Source organism: Megalops cyprinoides, chromosome 5 (assembly GCF_013368585.1).
Source record: "Megalops cyprinoides isolate fMegCyp1 chromosome 5, fMegCyp1.pri, whole genome shotgun sequence".
NCBI classification, from domain to species: domain Eukaryota; kingdom Metazoa; phylum Chordata; class Actinopteri; order Elopiformes; family Megalopidae; genus Megalops; species Megalops cyprinoides.
The window spans coordinates 21788885-21796303 of record NC_050587.1 but is presented as its reverse complement, the minus strand read 5'-3'; positions in this window follow the sequence as shown (position 1 = coordinate 21796303).

Here is a 7419-nt window from a genome sequence, read left to right as displayed (position 1 = left end):
AGAAGAATCAAACCTGACTGGAGTCAAGGTCATGTCCCAGGAGGCAGAATCATATGAAGGCTTAATTTCAGGGACAGACCTGTAAACTGATGTGCGCCTAAGAAAACATCAATCCCTAAAGCCAGATTGATCTAAATGAGCAGAGGAAAAGCCAAAATAATTAAAATCAGATGGAAACCTACTCCTTAGCATTCCTTAAATGGAACCACAATGAAATGTGCTGGCATTAGCAGACAGTGAGGCATCTTTTTTCCCTTTCCCCTTATCCTGACCTCTGGACTCTGCTGCAGCATAACCAAATACGGTTTTGACTGATAGATAAAATCAGGGGCAGAGTGGAATTCTGACTTAATATGTGCAAAATAAAAAGCTTTAAATAGTCAATAGTTAACAAGCACCATAACAGATGTTCAAAGAAAATCTTTACTCTTGCACTCTAATGGTTAAGGTACACGTAGAGTTATTGGCTAGCTCCAGCACATAAGTAGAGCACTAGAAGAGTGGTGAAAGCTACATGGTATCTTAGAGTTGAGTAATCTCTGATTACTCACCCATGCTACTTTTATAGAGCTGCTAATGGTGTCCAGATGCAAAGTAGGGTATTTGGGCAGACGTGTTTGTGTCTGAGAGCTAACTGTCTGTCACTGCAGCCTGTGGGATGCTGAGAACTGTGGCAAGCCATACGGGGAGTTCTGTGCATAGATAGCGTATGTGCTGCATCTTCTTGTAACGCTGGTATTGTGTTCTATAAGCAATGAACTGCTCTTGACCTATGAGGAATATCAATAATAATAATAAACAACATACAACAAATAATAATCATCATCGTTGTTGTCATTGTCGTCATCATAATCATAACAACAATATACTTTATTTTCTGACTTATTTTTTACACAATATAATTAATATAATTACATATATGATTCTAAATAAGAGATGCACATTTAACATTCATTCAGAAAATTTAATCATATTCCTTTCCTGTAGGCTTACAATATCTTTGTGTATTTTCTGACAAATCTGGCACATAGTTTTTTGGTATAATGAGCAAAAGCTTGAGGTTAGACCCTAATGGACGAGCCCTGGCTAGACACTAAAGCATATGGTTTATAAGCTGGGAAATGGTGATGATGTTTGCAGGCCAACTAAGTAGACAATGTTGGATTTATATAAGTGTTGCAATAAATCATGGGCCAGTTGTTTCTGGCTCCATTATAAAATTTAGCCCCTGACATCAAAACAAGGGTGTTCCAATGCCAGAATTTACTGTTTAAGAAAAAAAAATGTCATGTTTTAAATCTCAAGTTCAAACTTCCAAGTAATGCATCACAGTGGCAGTTATTGCTCAATTAGTAGTGATCGAAAGGGCCACTCTTTTACTGCAGAAGCACTTGCATCCAAACAAATGCAACATATCTGTCATCTACGAAGTGAAAGTACTAATCATGAAAAGTAACTGCTGCATGAGCACACAACGATAGCCGGCACATACCTGTAAATTAAAGAAAGGAATGTGAACTTGAAAACAACGATTGTAAACTGATTTGGTGCAGCACTTTGTGGCACCCCAACAGCTGTTTCCTCTGTCACCTAGACCATCATGGTGGGCCAAATGTACGGCACAACACTGAAGATTTCTCATGCCTTTTTCCACAGGTATAACCCAGCCTCACAAAACTCCCATGAAGAATATAATAAACACAGCATGTGATGTCTGCAGTTTATTAGTCTATTAAGAAATGCATATAACCGTAGAGATACTTTATTCCAAGGCACTTTCTCAGCTTTCCATGTGTGCAGGTTTACAGCGCAATGTCTTGTATAGAGCAGTAGTTTATGATCAGACGTACATACATGTGATGAAATACCAGGAAGATGGACTGCTGTGTTCGTCTAATTTTCCATGCTCTCCGTGTATTCTTCACACATCTAAACTCCATATGTTCCACCAGTGCACACATCCCCCTTATGTCGCCCCCCGTCCAGGGAGAACTGGCTACAAAGGTTGTGATCTCATTGTGAATATCTTTCAGTTTCATTGCCTACATCTAAGGCTCTCCAAATAACCTTTCCTCTTCACAAATAGCTTGGATGCTGTTTTAAGGTACTTCATGTAAATCCACCAAGAAAAGTCTTGCTGTGCATGAATAATGTGTAAGCAGTACAGACAGAGCAAAGACCTCCAGAATTGCCCTGCATCACATTCAAAGAGGGCCAGAATTACACTGAAAAAAAAGAATCCCTTCTTTACTGGCAAAAATGAGAGAAAGGGAAAGAGAGAGACTTTTTTGACGTATTTGATCTGTTTGTTTTCTCTCTCATCACTCTCACTCCTGGCAGGTACTGTGCTGGTCCTCCCTATATTGTGGGGGCCTAGCATTTCCTTCTGTCCTCTGTCCTTCAGTGAAGGTCAAGGATATGTAACAATAAATTTCCAAGCAAAATAAGCAAGTGGTTCTCAAAGGGCTATACAGTGCTACTGAAAGCTGCCACATGTAATAAAACTGGCCCTCCATTCCTCTGCCATTCTTCTTCTCCTACAAAGACACAAAGAACTGTGATCTTCTCAGACTCTGTGTAACTAAATACAGCAATTACATATTTACAGCACACTGTTTCTGCACCTCTGTTTCAGGGGGACAGCATTTAACAGAGGACATGAGGTGAATCAAACATGAACAGAAGGGGTGAGGTGCTAACAGGCTCAGGCGTGTCTGGACACGACGTGACTTAAAAAGCAGTGCAGAAGACGTCTTGAAAAGGGGCTAAAACTTTTAAAGGGTGGTCAAAGCGCGGTGAGTGCTTTGCCTCTGTCGTTAAGCCAGGCGTGGCCTTCTCTGCGGGATTGGTTGGGCGGGATAAAAGAGTCTTTCTTTTGCATTTCATCTTCCTTATTACATAGCCCTCTCAATGTTTATGGCTCTACAGGGAAACATTGACAGAATATAACAGCTTACAGAATATGGCTTGGTCCTTAGATTGGAGTCCTTCCTAGCGGCAACCAAATGGCAACAGTTACAGGTCACCACAGCTCCTGCAGTCCTACAGCTTTAAGCTGCATGTCTGCAGAATGACAAGTGGCTTTAACAGGCTAGATGCTGAGAATATACACAGACACCTTTCAGAAAGGGGGTGGAGTCTCAGAATATGGAGCAGACCAGTCTGTTTACCTGAGGCCCCTTTTGTGGAGGAGTGGAGAGGGAGCACAACTTGTTTTACCCTAAAGATATAAAACTGGAAAATATGCCAGTCATCATAAAGGTACTGTGAAATGGGGCAGGAAAGATTGGCAGCACAGTACACAGACAGCATGAGCTTAGTTCAGTATGGAAATAAAGAGAAACATAATTTGATCTGAATCTGAAATTCCCCATCAACAGAAAAAAAACACATTTTGTAGCAATAGTTTCACTGCTGTGATGGATTTAAGCTTGAGGCATATGCCACTACAGTCATGTGACCCTCGTTGTTACATTATGTTCATATGGAAGGTCAGAATCTCAGAGACCAATCTAAGATCCAAGTTATTTATGGAGGTGATGGTCCACACTTGCACTGGAAGGCCAGCAGCCAGGTGTACATCTCAGGGATGCTTAGGGGTGTGTTGCACCCCCCAGGCAGACCTCAGTGCACCCGCTTTTCTCCTTATATCCCAATGTCTACATAGTATTTATGACTTGTGTGTCCCCATGGATTGCAATTGCACCCCTCTGTATTTTCTTCTGGCGCGGAGCCTGGTTTAACACACATGTTGTCCTCACAGCACACCAATGAGCCATGTTTAATATCAAACTCGCCCCACTTTGTCCTCTTTATGTCATACACTGCCTTCTCTGAATAATCTCGTAAAAACATTTTGCAGTACACTGTGCCTCTGGCCTAGTTTTAGGAAGGGTCCAAATGTCAACAACCCCTCCAGGGACCTCATCTGAAAGTGCAGGGCAATAACAGCTGGATCAACAGGGACTGTAAGGAAAGCTGACAGAATTAATATTAAAGTCAGTAAAGTTCCTATACCTCATCTGCTGTCACTGTGGTGCTGCATCAGAAAGGCTTCTCACTCTCCTTTAATTTATTCAGAACAGGTTCTCACCTGATCTGGGAGCAGTCACCACTGCTGTTTTGCCACTGGCTGGGGGTCAGGGGGGAGGGTAAATGAGATCAGGATTGGAGGGAAAGGGAGAAACAGAGAGAGGGAGGGATGGAGGGAGGGAGAGAAATTTTGTACCAGAAGGCTCTCTGGGCACAAATGGAGGCAGACTTTGTTAAATCATCTCATCTCTTCCTTGATGGGATTTATTTTTGGCTTTCCTCCTTTCTTTAGGGGGTGTGTTTTTGGCCTCCCTCCCAGGTATGCAACATTGAAAACTTCATTGATGTTTCCCCCTCATTAGCATGCCTTCCAGGCAGTGCACAATAATGAGAGGGGGATCTGACTATACCGTGACTTTGGCTGGGAGAGACGGAGACTAACCACAGAGAGGGGGTATTGAAAAGGGTTGCCCTTGCCTCTAGGCTCTAGGAGTCAGGTGCATTTGGAACCAATGCTCTTCTCTCATGTCAGCACTCAACATGAACAGGAGACATTGTACTTGACGTTAGTTTATAAGTTAAAAGCAGTGTTTCCCTAACCTGGTCCTGGGGATCCACTGTGTTATCTGGTTTTCTTTCCCACTGAGCTCTTGATTAATAAGGTTTGACTGAGCTGCTGCTAATGTGGATTTGACATCACATAACAAGAAACTGCTGCTAGTTTTTCATTGTACGTATGGGTTCTTGGTTGCATGTTTGGTCAAACAGAAGCATACAAGTCAAGGTGTGTCTGCATGCTTGCACTTGAAACATATAGTATTAGCCAGGACAAATATTCAGCATTGAGACAAGTATTCAACTTCATGGAGTTCAATTCAACTTTAAGTAATTAGTTCTTCAGAAGGGCCAGGAACAATAAAATGAACAAAAAATTAAACTTGAGACAGCTGCCCAACATTGTTCACAGCAATAAATATTAACTAAATGTGATAAATAGTTTTTTCTTTACATTAGCACAAACAATACCTGATTATATCTTTATGTGTATTTCATTCACAAATAAATTACAGCAAAGACATAAAATAAACATAAGAATTCAATTAACTGCTACATGAAACCTAGTTAATTGAGAACTCAGCTGGAACATAAACAAATATAATGAAGTGCTCTCCCATGGAAAACATTCATTTAAAGAGTCATACTCTGGCACAAATTGTAGAACTAAGCATAGAAATAGATATTGGTGGAATATTTCATGTTGTGATATTAAATTAATCATGTTTTTCATTAGAGCATTCCTGCATTTTAGTGTAAAAGAGTACTTTTTGAGCTGAATATTGCCTAAGGCACAGTGCATGAAAAGTCTGAAAATGTGTTTTTAGTGATGTTTGACTGTAACATTTAAAACAGCCAAAGTTCTGAGGAGGAATTCTAACTCCCATCCAACTACAGCAATCATTTCTGGGAAGGCAATAGTAAAATAACATAATAAAAACTCTTTCAAGCAACACATACACATCTTTAAAGAGCCAAACTTTGGTCACTGAGAGGATAAGCTCTCTGCATGTGGACATAGGTCTGTGTTTGCTTACCATTTTGCTAAGAGAAACAAAAATCCCTTTTCTTTCTCTAATACTTTGAAGTATGACTGGTGGTTTTGATCAAAACACCAAGGGCATTAGTGTGTGTGTGTGTGTGTGTGTGTGTATATTGGGTTCAGTTGGCCCGCCTTTACTTACAGGAGTAGAACAGTGATTGGACAGTGCATGCTGCTATGCTGACAGGCAAAATTTTATTTCCTGGAGGTTAACAAGCAATGCCGCATCTGTTCTGATACTATTTTTTGGCTATCCTTGACTGACACCTCCAGAGGATGCAAACCAGATGTTTGATTGCATACAGCTGTGCTTCCTCTAGGCTAATTCAGCATGAATGTCAGTATTTCATTTCAAAGTGAATCTAAAAAACACAGGTCCATTGTAGAAAAAAAGCAAGTTTCATGTCCATGTCCACAGCTGAGCTCATTCTGTAGTAGGCCTGCTCTCTATCTTGGCAAACTATGTATCCATCTTGTGAGCTTTTTCATAATACGAGAGGGTCTCATGTGGGTCTCACACAGCCAAATAAAATCAAATACAAATATGTAATCTCAGACCTCACCTTTAGTCCTATTTTCCTGCTGTTGCAACCTTGTCATCCCTTTTTTCCAGACCATCAGGTTTAAGCAGTTTTGAGCATAGGTTCATAGGTTGGTTAATACAGTGAACATGTTTAACTGCTCTGGGGAGGAAAGACACTGGTGGGCATGGTGCCAAAATTTCAAGGACAGTGATGGCCTTGCTGCTCCCTTTGGTCCCATTTGAGCAAACAGCTGCATGTCAGCATTAGTCTACTCTCCATCCATGGTGCGGTCTAACCACCCCCTCTGCCCAGAGGAATGGTCCATAATGCCCCCTCGGAAGCCCCAGAAGCTGAAATACTATAGGATGTGTCTTGTCAGTATAATCCATGCCACAGGGGGAGGTGTAAAATACAAAAGAGTGGGGTATGAATAAATATGACTCTCAGTTTTTCTGAAATAAAGTTCATCATTCATGTTATCAATGAATTTGTTTTTCCTTACTGGAGGTCTTGAAAGGCTTTCTTGAGATCTCTCCACAAATAAGCACTGTCCCACAGATCCCTGCCCTATCGTTGTATTTCATGAGATCTCTTGTGGGGGGCTCCAGGTGGAGATGAAGGGGTTAGCAAATCAAGGTGTCTATTCTCTGAGGAATCATTTGCAATATGCAGTTTGCAGAGAGTAATGCGTCATCAATGAGAATCCACAGCAATGAGTGTACAGTAAATCCACTCCCGGTCCCACCGTCTCACCTCACCACAAGACACAGATACATTGACCTCTTTGGAATGTTCTGGGAAGACACAAGCAGAGCTCAGTCTCTGGATAAGATTTCCTACAGATTTCTTTCTAATGCACATTGTTGCTGGCTTTCCCCAAATGTCTATCACAGGACATAGGGATAAGTGAGATAAGCGAGTGTCTAAATGCACAGGGCATGAGATAAGTGAGAGTGAAAGTCCAGCAAGCTTAAATCAAGTACGGGTAAGAGATTACAATGTAAAAAGGGTCTGATACCATTTTGACATCAGTTAAAAATATCTATCTTGAGATATTGGTCTTTATTAAATAACATAATACTCCAGGAATGTATGCCTTTTTCTTTTTTCTAATGTAATGGCACATTAATGGCACATGGTTATGAAAGTCCTTTGGCTGTACAGGATATCAACTGCGCACCATGCTCCAAAGTGTCAACAGCATCTTGTAGGACCTGCTTTGCTTTGTGTGTAATGCATGTGACAATAACAGGACTCAAATTGTGC